The sequence below is a fragment of the Rutidosis leptorrhynchoides genome, chromosome 2, assembly GCF_046630445.1.
Source record: "Rutidosis leptorrhynchoides isolate AG116_Rl617_1_P2 chromosome 2, CSIRO_AGI_Rlap_v1, whole genome shotgun sequence".
Lineage (NCBI taxonomy): Eukaryota > Viridiplantae > Streptophyta > Magnoliopsida > Asterales > Asteraceae > Rutidosis > Rutidosis leptorrhynchoides.
Window position 1 is genome coordinate 399,224,828 of NC_092334.1, and position 22,137 is coordinate 399,246,964.

The window sequence follows — 22,137 nt, forward strand, 5'->3', positions numbered from 1 at the left end:
TTATGCGTCTAGACAATTGAAGATTCACGAACAGAATTATGCGACCCATGATTTGGAATTAGGCGCGGTTGTTTTTGCATTAAAGACTTGTAGGCACTACTTATATGGGGTCAAAAGTATTATATATACCGACCACAAAAGTCTTCAACACATATTTAATCAGAAACAACTGAACATGAGGCAGCGCAGGTGGATTGAATTGTTGAATGATTACGACTTTGAGATTCGTTACCACCCAGGGAAGGCAAATGTGGTAGCCGACGCCTTGAGCAGAAAGGACAGAGAACCTATTCGTGTAAAATCTATGAATATAATGATTCACACTAACCTTACTACTCGAATAAAGGAGGCGCAACAAGGAGTTTTAAAAGAGGGAAACTTAAAGGATGAAATACCCAAAGGATCGGAGAAGCATCTTAATATTCGGGAAGATGGAACCCGGTATAGGGCTGAAAGAATTTGGGTACCAAAATTTGGAGATATGAGAGAAATGGTACTTAGAGAAGCTCATAAAACCAGATACTCAATACATCCTGGAACGGGAAAGATGTACAAGGATCTTAAGAAACATTTTTGGTGGCCGGGTATGAAAGCCGATGTTGCTAAATATGTAGGAGAATGTTTGACGTGTTCTAAGGTCAAAGCTGAACATCTGAAACCATCAGGTCTACTTCAACAACCTGAAATCCCGGAATGGAAATGGGAAAACATTACCATGGATTTCATCACTAAATTACCAAGGACTGCAAGTGGTTTTGATACTATTTGGGTAATAGTTGATCGTCTCACCAAATCAGCACACTTCCTGCCAATAAGAGAAGATGACAAGATGGAGAAGTTAGCACGTCTGTATTTGAAGGAAGTCGTCTCCAGACATGGAATACCAATCTCTATTATCTCTGATAGGGATGGCAGATTTATTTCAAGATTCTGGCAGACATTACAGCAAGCATTAGGAACTCGTCTAGACATGAGTACTACTTATCATCCACAAAATGATGGGTAGAGCGAAAGGATGATACAAACGCTTGAAGACATGCTACGAGCATGTGTTATTAATTTCAGAAACAGTTGGGATCGACACCTTCCGTTAGTAGAATTTTCCTAAAACAACAGCTACCATTCAATCATTGAGATGGCGCCATTTGAAGAACTTTATGGTAGAAAGTGCAGGTCTCCGATTTGTTGGAGTGAAGTGGGGGATAGATAGATTACGGGTCCGGAGATAATACAAGAAACTACCGAGAAGATCATCCAAATTCAACAACGGTTGAAAACCGCCCAAAGTCGACAAAAGAGCTACGCTGACATTAAAAGAAAATATATAGAATTTGAAATTGGAGAGATGGTCATGCTTAAAGTTTCACCTTGGAAAGGCGTTGTTCGATTTGGTAAATGAGGGAAATTAAACCCAAGGTATATTGGACCATTCAAGGTTATTGATCGCGTCGGACCAGTAGCTTACCGACTTGAGTTACCACAACAACTCGCGGCTGTACATAACACTTTCCACGTCTCGAATTTGAAGAAATGTTTTGCTAAAGAAGATCTCACTATTCCGTTAGACGAAATCCAAATCAACGAAAAATTTCAATTTATCGAAGAACCCGTCGAAATAATGGATCGTGAGGTTAAAAGACTTAAGCAAAACAAAATACCAATTGTTAAGGTTCGATGGAATGCTCATAGAGGACCCGAGTTCACCAGGGAACGAGAAGATCAGATGAAGAAGAAATACCCGCACTAATTTCCAGAAGATACGATAACACCCCCAACTGCTTAAAATTTCGGGACGAAATTTATTTAACGGGTAGGTACTGTAGTGACCCAAACTTTTCCATGTTTATATATATTAAATAAAATTGTTATTTATATGATTAAGTGTTTCCAACATGTTAAGCAATCAAACTTGTTAAGACTTGATTAATTGAAATAGGTTTCATATAGACAATTGACCACCCAAGTTGACCGGTGATTCACGAACGTTAACACTTGTAAAAACTATATGATGATATATATATATGGATATATATATATATATATATATATATATATATATATATATATATATATATATATATATATATATATATATATAGTTAACATGATATTATGATAAGTATGTATCTCATTAGGTATTTTAACAATGAGTTATATACATAAAAATGAGCCTATAGAATTAAGAAACTCGAAAACGATATATATAACGGTTATCGTTATATCAACGTCTTACTAATTACATATGAATCATGTTAAGATATTGATACACTATGTTTAACATGATAAAATGATAATTAAGTATATCATTAAGTATGTTAACAATGAACTACATATGTAAAACAAGACTACTAACTTAATGATTTCGAAACGAGACATATATGTAACGATTATCGTTGTAACGACATTTAATTGTATATACATCATATTAAGATATATTAATACATCATAATATCATCATAATGTAATAATTTAACATCTCTTTAGATATAATAAACAATGGGTTAACAACATTTAACATGATCGTTAACCTAAAGGTTTCAAAACAACACTTACATGTAACGACTAACGATGACTTAATGACTCAGTTAAAATGTATATACATGTAGTGTTTTAATATGTATTTATACACTTTTTAAAGACTTCAAGACACTTATCAAAATACTTTTACTTAACAAAAATGCTTACAATTACATCCTCGTTCAGTTTCATCAACAGTTCTACTCGTATGCACCCGTATTCGTACTCGTACAATACACACCTTTTAGATGTATGTACTATTGGTATATACACTCCAATGATCAGCTCTTAGCAGCCCATGTGAGTCACCTAACACATGTGGGAACCATCATTTGGCAACTAGCATGAAATATCTCATAAAATTACAAAAATATTAGTAATCATTCATGACTTATTTACATGTAAACAAAATTACACATCCTTTATATCTAATCCATATACCAACGACCAAAAATACCTACAAACACTTTCATTCTTCAATTTTCTTCATCTAATTTATCTCTCTCAAGTTCTATCTTCAAGTTCTAAGTGTTCTTCATAAATTCTATAAATTCTAGTTTCATAAAATCAAGAATACTTCCAAGTTTGCTAGCTTACTTCCAATCTTGTAAAGTGATCATCCAACCTCAAGAAATCTTTCTTATTTACAGTAAGATATCTTTCTAATACAAGGTAATACTCATATTCAATCTTTGATTTAATTTCTATAACTATAACAATCTTATTTCGAGTGGAAATCTTACTTGAACTTGTTTTCGTGTCATGATTCTGCTTCAAGAACTTTCAAGCCATCCAAGGATCCTTTGAAGCTAGATCTATTTTTTTCATTTCCAGTAGGTTTATCCACAAAACCTGAGGTAGTAATGATGTTCATAACATCATTCGATTCATATATATAAAACTACCTTATTCGAAGGTTTAAATTTGAAATCACTAGAACATAGTTTAGTTAATTCTAAACTTGTTCGCAAACAAAAGTTAATCCTTCTAACTTGACTTTTAAAATCAACTAAACACATGTTCTATATCTATATGATATGCTAACTTAATGATTTAAAACCTGAAAACACGAAAAACACCGTAAAACCGGACATACGCCGTCGTAGTAACACTGCGGGCTGTTTTGGGTTTGATAATTAAAAACTATGATAAACTTTGATTTAAAAGTTTTCTTCTTGGAAAATGATTTTTCTTATGAACATGAAACTATATCGAAAAATCATGGTTAAACTCAAAGTGAAAGTATGTTTTTCAAAATGGTCATCAAGACGTCGTTCTTTCGACTGAAATGACTACCTCTTACAAAAACGACTTGTAACTTATATTTCTGACTATAAACCTATACTTTTTCTATTTAGATTCATAAAATAGAGTTCAATATGAAACCATAGCAATTTGATTCACTCAAAACGGATTTAAAACGAAGAAGTTATGGGTAAAACAAGATTGAATATTTTTTGATTGTTGTAGCTACGGGAAATATTGTAACAAATCTATATTAATCATATCCTAGCTAACTTATATTGTATTATACATGTATTCTAATATATTATGTAATCTTGGGATACCATAGACACGTATGCAAATGTTTTGACATATCATATCGACCCATCTATATATATTATTTAGAACAACCATAGACACTCTATATGCACTAATGTTGGAGTTAGCTATACAGGGTTGAGGTTGATTCCAAAAATATATATACTTTGAGTTGTGATCTAGCCTGAGACATGTATACACTGGGTCGTGGATTGGGTCAAGATAATATATATCAATTTATTTTTCTGTACATCTAACTATGGACAACTAGTTGTAGGTTACTAACGAGGACAGCTGACTTAATAAACTTAAAACATTAAAACGTATTAAAAATGTTGTAAATATATTTTGAACATACTTTGATATATATGTACATATTTGTTATAGGTTCGTGAATCGACCAGTGGCCAAGTCTTACTTCCCGACGAAGTAAAAATATGTGAAAGTGAGTTATATTCCCACTTTTAAAATCTAATATTTTGGGATGAGAATACATGCAGTTTTATAAATGTTTTACGAAATAGACACAAGTAATTGAAACTACATTATCTGGGTGAATGATCGAAGCCGAATATGCCCCTTTTGCTTGGTAGCCTAAGAATTAGTAAACCGATCTACTAATTAACGCGAATCCTAAAGATAGATCTATTGGGCCTAACGAACCCCATCCAAAGTACCGAATGCTTTAGTACTTTGAATTCGTTTTTATCAAGTCCGAAGGATTTCCCGGAATGATAGGGGATATTCTTATATGCATCTTGTTAATGTCGGTTACCAGGTATTCACCATATGAATGCATTTTATCTCTATGTATGGGATGTATATTGAAATATGAAATCTTGTGGCCTATTATTATGATTTGATAATATATAGGTTAAACCTATAACTCACCAACATTATTTGTTGACGTTTTAAGCATGTTTTTTCTCAGGTGATTATTAAGAGCTTCCGCTATTGCATACTAAAATAAGGACAAGATTTGGAGTCCATGCTTGTATGATATTATGTAAAAACTGCATTCAAGAAACTTATTTTTGATGTAATATATTCTTATTGTAAACCATTATGTAATGGTCGTGTGTAAACGGTATATTTTAGATTATCATTATTTGATAATCTACGTAATGCTTTTTAAACCTTTATCGATAAAATAAAGGTTATGGTTGTTTTAAAAATGAATGCAGTCTTTGAAAAACGTCTCATATAGAGGTCAAAACCTCGCGACGAAATCAATTAATATGGAACGTTTATAATCAATATGAACGGGACATTTCAGTATTATTATTATCATTATTATTATTATTATTATTATTATTATTATTATTATTATTATTATTATTATTATTATTATTATTATTATTATTAGTATTATGTTTATTATAATAATAATAATAATAATAATAATAATAATAATAATAATAATAATAATTATTATTATTATTATTATTATTATTATTATTATTATATTTATTATTATTATTATTATTATTATTATTATCATTATTACTTTTATATTAACAATATTATCATAACAAATAAATATTTTCCATAAAAGAGTATATTGTTACAACTACCCTAATATTTCATATAATTATATATATTAAGATTATTTATATAATGAAATGTCCCGTTCTTATTGATTAAAAGCGTTCCATATTAATTGATTTCGTTGCGAGGTTTTGACCTCTATATGAGACGTTTTTCAAAGACTGCATTCATTTTAAAACAAACCATAACCTTTATTTCATCAATAAAGGTTTAAAAAACTTTACGTAGATTATCAAATAATGATAATCTAAAATATCCTGTTTACACACGACCATTACATAATGGTTTACAATACAAATATGTTACAACAAAATAAGTTTCTTGAATGCAGTTTTTACACAATATCATACAAGCATGGACTCCAAATCTCGTCCTTATTTAAGTATGCGACAGCGGAAGCTCTTAATAATCACCTGAGAATAAACATGCTTAAAACGTCAACAAAAATGTTGGTGAGTTATAGGTTTAACCTATATATATCAAATCATAATAATAGACCACAAGATTTCATATTTCAATACACATCCCATACATAGAGATAAAAATCATTCATATGGTGAACACCTGGTAACCGACATTAACAAGATGCATATATAAGAATATCCCCATCATTTCGGGACACCCTTCGGATATGATATAAATTTCGAAGTACTAAAGCATCCGGTACTTTGGATGGAGTTTGTTAGGCCCAATAGATCTATCTTTAGGATTCGCGTCAATTAGGGTGTCTGTTCCCTAATTCTTAGATTACCAGACTTAATAAAAAGGGGCATATTCGATTTCGATAATTCAACCATAGAATGTAATTTCACGTACTTGTGTCTATTTTGTAAATCATTTATAAAACCTGCACGTATTCTCATCCCAAAAATATTAGATTTTAAAAGTGGGACTATAACTCACTTTCACAGATTTTTACTTCGTCGGGAAGTAAGACTTGGCCACTGGTTGATTCACGAACCTATAACAATATATACATATATATCAAAGTATGTTCAAAATATATTTACAACACTTTTAATATATTTTGATGTTTTAAGTTTATTAAGTCAGCTGTCCTCGTTAGTAACCTACAACTAGTTGTCCACAGTTAGATGTACAGAAATAAATCGATAAATATTATCTTGAATCAATCCACGACCCAGTGTATACGTATCTCAGTATTGATCACAACTCAAACTATATATATTTTGGAATCAACCTCAACCCTGTATAGCTAACTCCAACATTCACATATAGAGTGTCTATGGTTGTTCCGAAATATATATAGATGTGTCGACATGATAGGTCAAAACATTGTATACGTGTCTATGGTATCTCAAGATTACATAATATACAATACAAGTTGATTAAGTTATGGTTGGAATAGATTTGTTACCAATTTTCACGTAGCTAAAATGAGAAAAATTATCCAATCTTGTTTTACCCATAACTTCTTCATTTTAAATCCGTTTTGAGTGAATCAAATTGCTATGGTTTTATATTGAACTCTATTTTATGAATCAAAACAGAAAAAGTATAGGTTTATAGTCGGAAAAATAAGTTACAAGTCGTTTTTGTAAAGGTAGTCATTTCAGTCGAAAGAACGACGTCTAGATGACCATTTTAGAAAACATACTTCCACTTTGAGTTTAACCATAATTTTTGGATATAGTTTCATGTTCATAATAAAAATCATTTTCTCAGAATAACAACTTTTAAATCAAAGTTTATCATAGTTTTTAATTAACTAACCCAAAACAGCCCGCGGTGTTACTACGACGGCGTAAATCCGGTTTTACGGTGTTTTTCGTGTTTCCGGGTTTTAAATCATTAAGTTAGCATATCATATAGATATAGAACATGTGTTTAGTTAATTTTAAAAGTCAAGTTAGAAGGATTAACTTTTGTTTGCGAAAAAGTTTAGAATTAACTAAACTATGTTCTAGTGATTACAAGTTTAAACCTTCGAATAAGATAGCTTTATATGTATGAATCGAATGATGTTATGAACATCATTACTACCTTAAGTTCCTTGGATAAACCTACTGGAAAAGGGAAAAATGGATCTAGCTTCAACGGATCCTTGGATGGCTCGAAGTTCTTGAAGCAGAATCATGACACGAAAACAAGTTCAAGTAAGATCATCACTTGAAATAAGATTGTTATAGTTATAGAAATTGAACCAAAGTTTGAATATGATTATTACCTTGTATTAGAATGATAACCTACTGTAAGAAACAAATATTTCTTGAGGTTGGATGATCACCTTACAAGATTGGAAGTGACCTAGCAAACTTGAAAGTATTCTTGATTTTATGTAACTAGAACTTGTAGAATATATGAAGAACACTTAGAACTTGAAGATAGAACTTGAGAGAGATCAATTAGATGAAGAAAATTGAAGAATGAAAGTGTTTGTAGGTGTTTTTGGTCGTTGGTGTATGGATTAGATATAAAGGATATGTAATTTTGTTTTCATGTAAATAAGTCATGAATGATTACTCATATTTTTGTAATTTTATGAGATATTTCATGCTAGTTGCCAAATGATGGTTCCCACATGTGTTAGGTGACTCACATGGGCTGCGAATAGCTGATCATTGGAGTGTATATACCAATCGTACATACATCTAAAAGCTGTGTATTGTACGAGTACGAATACGGGTGCATACGAGTAGAATTGTTGATGAAACTGAACGAGGATGTAATTGTAAGCATTTTTGTTAAGTAGAAGTATTTTGATAAGTGTATTGAAGTCTTTCAAAAGTGTATAAATACATGTTAAAACACTACATGTATATACATTTTAACTGAGTCGTTAAGTCATCGTTAGTCGTTACATGTAAGTGTTGTTTTGAAACCTTTAGGTTAACGATCTTGTTAAATGTTGTTAACCCAATGTTTATAATATTAAATGAGATTTTAAATTATTATATTATCATGATATTATCATGTATGAATATCTCTTAATATGATATATATACATTAAATGTCTTTACAACGATAATCGTTACATATATGTCTCGTTTAAAAATCATTAAGTTCGTAGTCTTGTTTTTACATATGTAGTTCATTGTTAATATACTTAATGATATGTTTACTTATCATAGTATCATGTTAACTATATATATATATCCATATATATGTCATCATATAGTTTTTACAAGTTTTAACGTTCGTGAATCAACGGTCAACTTGGGTGGTCAATTGTCTATATGAAACATATTTCAATTAATCAAGTCTTAACAAGTTTGATTGCTTAACATGTTGGAAATATTTAATCATGTAAATATCAATCTCAATTAATATATATAAACATGGAAAAGTGCGGGTCACTACAGTACCTACCCGTTAAATAAATTTCGTCCCGAAATTTTAAGCTGTTGAAGGTGTTGACGAATCTTCTGGAAATAGATGCGGGTATTTCTTCTTCATCTGATCTTCACGCTCCCAGGTGAACTCGGGTCCTCTACGAGCATTCCATCGAACCTTAACAATTGGTATCTTGTTTTGCTTAAGTCTTTTAACCTCACGATCCATTATTTCGACGGGTTCTTCGATGAATTGAAGTTTTTCGTTGATTTGGATTTCATCTAACGGAATAGTGAGATCTTCTTTAGCAAAACATTTCTTCAAATTCGAGACGTGGAAAGTGTTATGTACAGCTGCGAGTTGTTGAGGTAACTCAAGTCGGTAAGCTACTCGTCCGACACGATCAATAATCTTGAATGGTCCAATATACCTTGGATTTAATTTCCCTCGTTTACCAAAACGAACAACGCCTTTCCAAGGTGCAACTTTAAGCATGACCATCTCTCCAATTTCAAATTCTATATCTTTTCTTTTAATGTCAGCGTAGCTCTTTTGTCGACTTTGGGCGGTTTTCAACCGTTGTTGAATTTGGATGATCTTCTCGGTAGTTTCTTGTATAATCTCCGGACCCGTAATCTGTCTATCCCCCACTTCACTCCAACAAATTGGAGACCTGCACTTTCTACCATAAAGTGCTTCAAACGACGCCATCTCAATGCTTGAATGGTAGCTGTTGTTGTAGGAAAATTCTGCTAACGGTAGATGTCGATCCCAACTGTTTCCGAAATCAATAACACATGCTCGTAGCATGTCTTCAAACGTTTGTATCGTCCTTTCGCTCTGCCCATCAGTTTGTAGATGATAGGCAGTACTCATGTCTAGACGAGTTCCTAATGCTTGCTGTAATGTCTGCCAGAATCTTGAAATAAATCTGCCATCCCTATCAGAGATAATAGAGATTGGTATTCCATGTCTGGAGACGACTTCCTTCAAATACAGTCGTGCTAACTTCTCCATCTTGTCATCTTCTCTTATTGGCAGGAAGTGTGCTGATTTGGTGAGACAATCAACTATTACCCAAATAGTATCAAAACCACTTGCAGTCCTTGGCAATTTAGTGATGAAATCCATGGTAATGTTTTCCCATTTCCATTCCGGGATTTCGGGTTGTTGAAGTAGACCTGATGGTTTCTGATGCTCAGCTTTGACCTTAGAACACGTCAAACATTCTCCTACGTATTTAGCAACATCGGCTTTCATACCCGGCTACCAAAAATGTTTCTTGAGATCCTTGTACATCTTCCCCGTTCCAGGATGTATTGAGTATCTGGTTTTATGAGCTTCTCTATGTACCATTTCTCTCATATCTCCAAATTTTGGTACCCAAATCCTTTCAGCCCTATACCGGGTTCCGTCTTCCCGAATATTAAGATGCTTCTCCGATCCTTTGGGTATTTCATCCTTTAAATTTCCCTCTTTTAAAACTCCTTGTTGCGCCTCCTTTATTTGAGTAGTAAGGTTATTATGAATCATTATATTCATAGATTTTACTCGAATGGGTTCTCTGTCCTTCCTGCTCAAGGCATCGGCTACCACATTTGCCTTCCCCGAGTGGTAACGAATCTCAAAGTCGTAATCATTCAATAATTTAATCCACCTACGCTGCCTCATATTCAGTTGTTTCTGATTAAATATGTGTTGAAGACTTTTGTGGTCGGTATATATAATACTTTTGACCCCATATAAGTAGTGCCTCCAAGTCTTTAATGCAAAAACAACCGCGCCTAATTCCAAATCATGCGTCGTATAATTTTGTTCGCGAATCTTCAATTGTCTAGACGCATAAGCAATCACCTTCGTTCGTTGCATTAATACACAACCGAGACCTTGCTTTCATGCATCACAATAAATCACAAAATCATCATTCCCTTCAGGCAATGACAATATAGGTGCCGTAGTTAGCTTTTTCTTTAATAAATGAAACGCTTTCTCTTGTTCATCATTCCATTCAAATTTCTTCCCTTTATGCGTTAATGCAGTCAAGGGTTTTGCTATTCTGGAAAAGTCTTGGATGAACCTTCTGTAATAACCAGCTAGTCCTAAAAACTGGCGTATGTGTTTCGGAGTTTTCGGGGTCTCCCACTTTTCAACAGTTTCTATCTTTGCCGGATACACCTTAATACCTTCTTTGTTCACTATGTAACCGAGGAATTGAACTTCTTCCAACCAAAATGCACACTTTGAAAACTTATCGTACAATTCTTCCTTCCTCAATACTTCTAACACCTTTCTCAAATGTTCACCGTGTTCTTGGTCATTCTTTGAGTAAATAAGTATGTCATCAATGAAAACAATGACAAACTTGTCAAGGTATGGTCCACACACTCAGTTCATAAGGTCCATGAACACAGCTGGTGCATTAGTTAAACCAAACGGCATGACCATAAACTCGTAATGACCGTAACGTGTTCTGAAAGCAGTCTTTGGAATATCATCTTCTTTCACCCGCATTTGATGATACCCGGAACGTAAGTCAATCTTTGAATAAACAGACGAGCCTTGTAGTTGATCAAATAAGTCGTCGATTCTCGGTAGTGGGTAGCGGTTCTTGATGGTAAGTTTGTTCAACTCTCGGTAGTCGATACACAACCTGAATGTACCGTCTTTCTTCTTGACAAACAAAACAGGAGCTCCCCACGGTGATGTGCTTGGTCGAATGAAACCACGCTCTAAAAGTTCTTGTAATTGGCTTTGCAGTTCTTTCATCTCGCTGGGTGCGAGTCTGTAAGGAGCACGAGCTATTGGTGCAGCTCCTGGTACAAGATCTATTTGAAATTCAACGGATCGATGTGGGGGTAATCCCGGTAATTCTTTCGGAAATACATCAGGAAATTCTTTTGCAATGGGAACATCATTGATGCTCTTTTCTTCAGTTTGTACTTTCTTGACGTGTGCTAGAATAGCATAGCAACCTTTTCTTATTAGTTTTTGTGCCTTCAAATTACTAATAAGATGTAGCTTCGTGTTGCCCTTTTCTCCGTACACCATTAAAGGTTTTCATTTTTCTCGTATAATGCGAATTGCATTTTTGTAACAAACAATCTCTGCTTTCACTTCTTTCAACCAGTCCATACCGATTATCACATCAAAACTCCCTAACTCTACTGGTATCAAATCAATCTTAAATGTTTCGCTAACCAGTTTAATTTCTCGATTCCGACATATATTATCTGCTGAAATTAATTTACCATTTGCTAATTCGAGTAAAAATTTACTATCCAAAGGCGTCAATGGACAACTTAATTTAGCACAAAAATCTCTACTCATATAGCTTCTATCCGCACCCGAATCAAATAAAACGTAAGCAGATTTATTATCAATAAGAAACGTACCCGTAACAAGCTCCGGGTCTTCCTGTGCCTCTGCCGCATTAATATTGAAAACTCTTTCGCGGCCTTGTCCATTCGTGTTCTCCTGGTTCGGGAAATTTCTAATAATGTGGCCCGGTTTTCCACATTTACAACAAACTACATTGGCATAACTTGCTCCGACACTACTTGCTCCGCCATTACTCGTTCCGACACCATTTGTTCCTTTCGTTCTATTAACCCCTGGTCCGTAGACCTCACACTTCGCCGCGCTATGACCATTTCTTTTACACTTGTTGCAAAATTTGGTGCAGAACCCTGAGTGATACTTTTCACACCTTTGGCATAGCTGCTTCTGATTGTTGTTGTTGTTGTTGCGGTTATTATTGTTGTTGGGATGATTGTTGTAGTTGCTATTGTTGTTGTTGTTGTTGTTGTTGTTGTTGTTATTGTTGTTGTTGTTGTTGTTGTTGTTGTTGTTGTTGGGCCGTTTGTTGTAGTTGCGATTGATGTTGCGATTGTTGGGATAATTGTTGCGATTATTGTTGTAATTGCTGTTGTTGTTGTATTGGTGATTCTTATCACCATTTTCCTCCCACTTTCTTTTGACTTGCTTCACATTGGCCTCTTCAGCAGTCTGTTCTTTAATTCTTTCTTCAATCTGGTTCACTAGTTTGTGAGCCATTCTACATGCCTGTTGTATGGAGGCGGGCTCGTGTGAACTTATATCTTCTTGGATTCTTTCCGGTAATCCTTTCACAAACGCGTCGATCTTCTCTTCCTCATCTTCGAATGCTCCCGGACACAATAGGCACAATTCTGTGAATCGTCTTTCGTACGTGGTAATATCAAATCCTTGGGTTCGTAACCCTCTAAGTTCTGTCTTGAGCTTATTGACCTCAGTTCTGGGACGGTACTTCTCGTTCATCAAGTGCTTGAATGCTGACCACGGTAGTGCGTACGCATCGTCTTGTCCCACTTGCTCTAGATAGGTATTCCACCATGTTAACGCAGAACCTGTGAAGGTATGCGTAGCGTACTTCACTTTGTCCTCTTCAGTACACTTACTTATGGCAAACACCGATTCGACCTTCTCGGTCCACCGTTTCAATCCGATCGGTCCTTTGGTTCCATCAAATTCCAAAGGTTTGCAGGCAGTGAATTCTTTGTAGGTGCATCCTACACGATTTCCTGTACTGCTAGATCCAAGGTTATTGTTGGTATGTAGCGCAGCCTGTACTGCGGCTATGTGTGAAGCTAGAAAAGTACGGAATTCCTCTTCATTCATATTCACGGTGTGTCAAGTAGTCGGTGCCATTTCCTTCAAAATATTCAAATGGAACAAGTTAATCATACAGAATATTAAGAGTAGTTAATAGTATTTCGTAGCATAATATGAACTCATTTATAAAAGCTTTTTCTTCATATTAGCGTTTTATAAGTTTAAATTCGGGTAGTACCTACCCGTTAAGTTCATACTTAGTAGCTAATATACAATTCAACTACTACAATTCTATATGAAAAACTGATTATAATAATATTTCGCGTTCAAACTTTTACACAATATTTTACAAACTTACAATACCGCTTATTTTACATATAGCATGAAATATAGCACACAATAAATTTGATACAAGATGGTTGTGAAGATAATTCTAGCTAGTACACAAGTCGTTCAGCAAAGGCAATAAAGACACGTAATTCATACGTCCAGAAACAAGTCATGCATTCTAGTTTTACTAGGATTACTTCCCATCCTTGGTCTTGTGGAACATAACCGTTATGGCCGTTGATAAGACAGCGTGTTGTAACGTCGTCAAAGGGACGAGGGTTACGTAATGTCCAACAGTCCCGTAACAATCTAAAAACCTCATTTCTTACCTCAATTACCGACTCCGTCACTTGTGGGAACATTTTGTTTAATAGTTGTAGCCCGATGTTCTTGTTCTCACTTTGGTGAGAAGCGAACATTACTAATCCGTAAGCATAACATGCTTCTTTATGTTGCATGTTAGCCGCTTTTTCTAAATCACGAAGTCCAATATTCGGATATATTGAGTCAAAATAATTTCTTAACCCATTGCGTAAAATAGCATTTGGGTTCCCCGCAATATATGCGTCAAAGTAAACACATCGTAACTTATGGATTTCCCAATGTGATATCCCCCATCTTTCGAACAAAAGCCTTTTATAAACCAAGGCATTCTTGGAACGTTCTTAGAATGTCTTACAAACTGATCTCGCCTTAAATAGTTGTGCCGAAGAATTCTGACCGACTCTAGACAAGATTTCATCAATCATGTCTCCGGGTAGGTCTCTTAAAATATTGGGTTGTCTATCCATTTTGTGTTTTTATACTGTAAAATAGACAAGAGTTAGATTCATAAAAAAAAATACTTATTAATACAAGCAATTTTTACATATATCATAAAGCATAGGCACACTATATTACATATATTACACCACACGAATACAACTATCTTATTCCGACTCGCTTGTTTCTTCTTCTTTGGTTTTGGTTCGTTTTGCCAAGTTTCTAGGGATATATGATGTTCCCCTAATACGAGCCGTCATTTTCCACATTGGTTTAGAAAAACCTGGTGGTTTAGAGGTTTCCGGGTCATTGTTACAACTTAAGGACTTCGGGGGTTGACGATACATATAAAGTTCATCGGGGTTGGAATTAGATTTCTCTTTTTTTATGCTCTTTCCCTTATTATTTTCTTTTGCCTTTTTAAATTCAGTTGGGGTAATTTCTATAACATCATCGGAATTCTCGTCGGAATCCGATTCATCGGAGAATTGGTAATCCTCCCAATATTTTGCTTCCTTGGCGGAAACACCATTGACCATAATTAACCTTGGTCGGTTGGTTGAGGATTTTCTTTTACTTAACCGTTTTATTATTTCCCCCACCGGTTCTATTTCTTCATCCGATTCCGATTCTTCTTCCGGTTTCGATTCTTCTTCCGGTTCCGATTCTTCTTCCGGTTCTGACTCTTCTTCCGGTTCCTCTTCGGGAACTTGTGAATCAGTCCACGAATCATTCCAATTTACATTTGACTCTTCATTATTATTAGGTGAGTCAATGAGACTTGTTCTAGAGGTAGACATCTATCACATAATATCAAACGCGTTAAGAGATTAATATATCACATAATATTCACATGTTAAAAATATATAGTTTCCAACAAAATTTGTTAAGCAATCATTTTTTAAGTAAATACGGTCGAAGTCCAGACTCACTAACGCATCCTAACAAACTCGATAAGACACACTAATGCAAAATTCTGGTTCTCTAAGACCAACGCTCGGATACCAACTGAAATGTCCCGTTCTTATTGATTAAAAACGTTCCATATTAATTGATTTCGTTGCGAGGTTTTGACCTCTATATAAGACGTTTTTCAAAGACTGCATTCATTTTAAAATAAACCATAACCTTTATTTCTTCAATAAAGGTTTAAAAAACTTTACGTAGATTATCAAATAATGATAATCTAAAATATCCTGTTTACACACGACCATTACATAATGGTTTACAATACAAATATGTTACAACAAAATAAGTTTATTGAATGCAGTTTTTACACAATATCATACAAGCATGGACTCCAAATCTTGTCCTTATTTAAGTATGCGACAGCGGAAGCTCTTAATAATCACCTGAGAATAAACATGCTTAAAACGTCAACAAAAATATTGGTGGTTATAGGTTTAACCTATATATATCAAATCATAATAATAGACCACAAGATTTCATATTTCAATACACATCCCATACATAGAGATAAAAATCATTCATATGGTGAACACCTGGTAACCGACATTAACAAGATGCATATATAAGAATATCCCCATCATTCCGGGACACCCTTCGGATATGATATAAATTTCGAAGTACTAAAGCATTCGGTACTTTGGATGGGGTTTGTTAGGCCCAATAGATCTATCTTTAGGATTCGCGTCAATTAGGGTGTCTGTTCCCTAATTCTTAGATTACCAGACTTAATAAAAAGGGGCATATTCGATTTCGATAATTCAACCATAGAATGTAGTTTCACGTAATTGTGTCTATTTTGTAAATCATTTATAAAACCTGCATGTATTCTCATCCCAAAAATATTAGATTTTAAAAGTGGGACTATAACTCACTTTCACAGATTTTTACTTCATCGGGAAGTAAGACTTGGCCACTGGTTGATTCACGAACCTATAACAATATATACATATATATCAAAGTATGTTCAAAATATATTTACAACACTTTTAATATATTTTGATGTTTTAAGTTTATTAAGTCAGCTGTCCTCGTTAGTAACCTACAACTAGTTGTCCACAGTTAGATGTACAGAAATAAATCAATAAATATTATCTTGAATCAATCCACGACCCAGTGTATACGTATCTCAGTATTGATCACAACTCAAACTATATATATTTTGGAATCAACCTCAACCCTGTATAGCTAACTCCAACATTCACATATAGAGTGTCTATGGTTGTTCCGAAATATATATAGATGTGTCGACATGATAGGTCGAAACATTGTATACGTGTCTATGGTATCTCAAGATTACATAATATACAATACAAGTTGATTAAGTTATGGTTGGAATAGATTTGTTACCAATTTTCACGTAGCTAAAATGAGAAAAATTATCCAATCTTGTTTTACCCATAACTTCTTCATTTTAAATCCGTTTTGAGTGAATCAAATTGCTATGGTTTCAAATTGAACTCTATTTTATGAATCTAAACAGAAAAAGTATAGGTTTATAGTCGGAAAAATAAGTTACAAGTCATTTTTGTAAAGGTAGTCATTTCAGTCGAAAGAACGACGTCTAGATGACCATTTTAGAAAACATAATTCCACTTTGAGTTTAACCATAATTTTTGGATATAGTTTCATGTTCATAATAAAAATCATTTTCTCAGAATAACAACTTTTAAATCAAAGTTTATCATAGTTTTTAATTAACTAACCCAAAACAGCCCGCGGTGTTACTACGACGGCGTAAATCCGGTTTTACGGTGTTTTTCGTGTTTCCGGGTTTTAAATCATTAAGTTAGCATATCATATAGATATAGAACATGTGTTTAGTTAATTTTAAAAGTCAAGTTAGAAGGATTAACTTTTGTTTGCGAACAAGTTTAGAATTAACTAAACTATGTTCTAGTGATTACAAGTTTAAACCTTCGAATAAGATAGCTTTATATGTATGAATCAAATGATGTTATGAATATCATTACTACCTTAAGTTCCTTGGATAAACCTACTGGAAAAGAGAAAAATGGATCTAGCTTCAACGGATCCTTGGATGGCTCGAAGTTCTTGAAGCAGAATCATGACACGAAAACAAGTTCAAGTAAGATCATCACTTGAAATAAGATTGTTATAGTTATAGAAATTGAACCAAAGTTTGAATATGATTATTACCTTGTATTAGAATGATAACCTACTGTAAGAAACAAAGATTTCTTGAGGTTGGATGATCACCTTACAAGATTGGAAGTGACCTAGCAAACTTGAAAGTATTCTTGATTTTATGTAACTAGAACTTGTAGAATATATGAAGAACACTTAGAACTTGAAGATAGAACTTGAGAGAGATCAATTAGATGAAGAAAATTGAAGAATGAAAGTGTTTGTAGGTGTTTTTGGTCGTTGGTGTATGGATTAGATATAAAGGATATGTAATTTTGTTTTCATGTAAATAAGTCATGAATGATTACTCATATTTTTGTAATTTTATGAGATATTTCATGCTAGTTGTCAAATGATGGTTCCCACATGTGTTAGGTGACTCACATGGGCTGCTAAGAGCTGATCATTAGAGTGTATATACCAATAGTACATACATCTAAAAGCTGTGTATTGTACGAGTACGAATACGGGTGCATACGAGTAGAATTGTTGATGAAACTGAACGAGGATGTAATTGTAAGCATTTTTGTTAAGTAGAAGTATTTTGATAAGTGTATTGAAGTCTTTCAAAAGTGTATAAATACATGTTAAAACACTACATGTATATACATTTTAACTGAGTCGTTAAGTCATCGTTAGTCGTTACATGTAAGTGTTGTTTTGAAACCTTTAGGTTAACGATCTTGTTAAATGTTGTTAACCCAATGTTTATAATATCAAATGAGATTTTAAATTATTATATTATCATGATATTATCATGTATGAATATCTCTTAATATGATATATATACATTAAATGTCTTTACAACGATAATCGTTACATATATGTCTCGTTTAAAAATCATTAAGTTAGTAGTCTTGTTTTTACATATGTAGTTCATTGTTAATATACTTAATGATATGTTTACTTATCATAGTATCATGTTAACTATATATATATATATATCCATATATATGTCATCATATAGTTTTTACAAGTTTTAACGTTCGTGAATCACCGGTCAACTTGGGTGGTCAATTGTCTATATGAAACATATTTCAATTAATCAAGTCTTAACAAGTTTGATTGCTTAACATGTTGGAAATATTTAATCATGTAAATATCAATCTCAATTAATATATATAAACATGGAAAAGTGCGGGTCACTACATAATAATATTTACATATTACAAATTATTTATTTTAATATAATATTAAACTATATAAGTATTAACTATTTTAAATATATACAAATTAAATATATAAGATATATAATTTAAGATATAATATATAAATTTATTTGATTACGAATATATGTATTAATATACATATGAACGATATAGGTTCGTGAATCCGAGGCCAACCCTGCATTGTTCAGTTGTTTAATGTCGTCATATGTATTTTTACTACAAAATACATTATGGTGAGTTCATTTGATTCCCTTTTACTCTTTACATTTTTGGGACTGAGAATACATGCGCTACTTTTACAACTGCTTTATTAAATGCTTTTGAAATACATTTTGAACTGCGAATACATGAAATGCTTTTATAAATGTTTGACGAGATAGACACAAGCAAAACATTCCTCGAATGAATTATGTGGACGTGATAATTGCCACCATTAAATTATGTGGACGTTATAATTGCCACAATTGATATGAATATTTTTCCCCTGATTATTATTGCTTGGTAACCTAAGAATTAGGGAACATCACTAATTTTGAGAATTAGTGCACGCCTAATTCAAGCGAATCCTAAAGGTAGCTACCGGGTTTAACACCCCCACCCAGATGTTCACTAGACGGAAGGGCTAGTGGGCGTGGTGTTTAGTACTTCGAAGTTTATATGATTATTATACAGACGAGATGTTCTGTTTTGGGGATATTATTATGCGCATTATATGTTAAGGTCGGTTATCAAGCCAAGCTATGAAAGCAATGAAAAGTGAATGTTATGTATCGAGAGAATGATTTTATACACAGGATATGTGTATGTTACTTTTTTGCACAAGATATGTGTACGGTTACTAAGATTTAAGAAAGATGATTTCGTACACGAGAAAGGTGTACTGTATTTAAAAGATATCGCATGTACATTACAGGTGGGTATAGGATTCAGGCCCATTTGTACCATGCAGGATTTAAATCTTGTGGTCTATCAAAATGATAAATTTTATTGTTTTATGATAAACCAATGAACTCACCAACCTTTTGGTTGACACTTGAAAGCATGTTTATTCTCAGGTATGAAAGAAATCTTCCGCTGTGCATTTGTTCATATTAGAGATATTACTTGGAGTCATTCATGACATATTTCAAAAGACGTTGCATTCGAGTCGTCGAGTTCATCAAGATTATTATTAAGTCAATTATAGTTGGAGGTATTATGAAATAGTATGCTTGCCGTCAACTTTCGATGTAAAGAAAGTTTGTCTTTTAAAAACAAATGCAATGTTTGTAAAATGTATCATATAGAGGTCAATTTACCTCGCGATGTAATCAACTATTATGAATTGTTTATATTGTATATGAACGGGGAATTTCAGTTGGTATCAGAGCGGTGGTCTTAGCGAACCAGGTCTGCATTAGTGTGTCTAACTGATAAGTCGTTAGGATGCATTAGTGAGTCTAGACTTCGACCATGTCTGCACGTCAAAAGTTTTGCTTATCATTCATGTCGAAAATCATCTACTTATTATCCTTAGGAAATTACCTGCTTATCATTCCTAGTCTAGACATATCTTACTGCATTGATTGCATGAATAGTGTATAGACAAAATTCATATCTTAGTGTATCTATTATTGTTACCTTTGCCTGACAGCTTCCGTAGATTCCTCCGTAACTTATGGGATTTTAGTATTATATATGCATATGTAAATTATGTATTGTAGGGTACTAATCTACATCCTATAATCTATTTCTTATCGAAAATCCTTCATCTGATTGTACGAGATGAATCCCTCAACCAGTTCGAGTCCCTCAGATTTCGATAGCTATTCCGATAGTTATTCCGAAAGCTATTCCGACATGGATGCTCACCTAAACTCCGAAAGCAGTGCAACCGGAATGGATCAACCAATCAGCCATCCCCAAATTCATCTGATGGGTTTGTAGTCTACTTAATCAATGGAGACGCGAAGAAGGCGATCCTTTCCACCAATCGAATTCGCCTCTTGGCGATGAACCTAAAGCACTTACCGACGAACCTGTTCGAGACACCATTTTCTCTCTCATTTCCAGAGTATCTCGTCACGATTATTTACTATCTCGAATTTTAGATCTTATTCATCCACTCGTCCGAACCGACAATCCTCCCGGAATAATGGAAGAAGTCAACGAACTTCACGCTCGAGTAATCAATTTGGAAAAACATGGTGTAAAACTTACCAGCTTCAACAACAGCACCGAAAACACCAGTACCACCAACAACAGCATCCGCAACACAAGCCTCAACACTACACGCCTCAAATTCACAGTCTGTACCTCCAGCATAATCATCATACTACATGATGTCTTGCCTCGATTATCTTCGTTCTACATGACGTTCTACATCATTTATCTTTGTTCAACATGGCGATTATGTAATCTCTAATGTTTTAGAGATTTTACATTCTTATTCTAACGGTAAATCAAATGAGTTTAATATCATATTAACTCATTAAATCCATGATTACATCTGAAGAAAATATATATGTATATATGTTTTCATAAAGATTGTAATTAAAAATTCTTTTGTACAAACTGTTAATGATGAAAATATTTTAACGGGTAGGTAATACCCGAGGAATATTTAAGATTTCACATTAATAAGTTACACTGTACATTCTTTGAATCTGATTCAACAGTCATTTACTATCCTACTTACATTCACAAGATATACGTATCCGTTCACCACAGAATAACCATTCTCATTCAATTTCATATTTAGATTTTGACTTACCAGAATCCAACAAGTGGCATAATGAAGAAAACATTGGACAAAAATAAAATTTGTTAGAAACAAACAAATTAACTATGAGAAATTTTGTTAAGAATCCACGCTAACAAAATCCTAGCTAACTGTTCCTAGCTAACTGCTAATTCCTTATTACATTTTAGTTATCGCAATTTAATTCTCGCAATTTTATTTATTGACATTTAATTTCTGTTATTTACTTTACGCACTTTATTTATCGTCATTTAATTCCTGCTATTTATTTTATGCACTTTAAATATCGGGACACGTATACAAGGTTTTGACATATCAAATCGACGCATCTATATATATTATTTGGAATAACCATAGACACTCTGTATGCAGTAATGATCAAGTTCTCTATACAGGGTTGAGGTTGATTCTACAATAATATATATACTTTGAGTTGTGATCGAGTCTGAGACATGTACACGGGTCACGATACGTATTAATTAATTCGAATATTATATATTAAACTATATATGAATTATTGAATTGCTAACT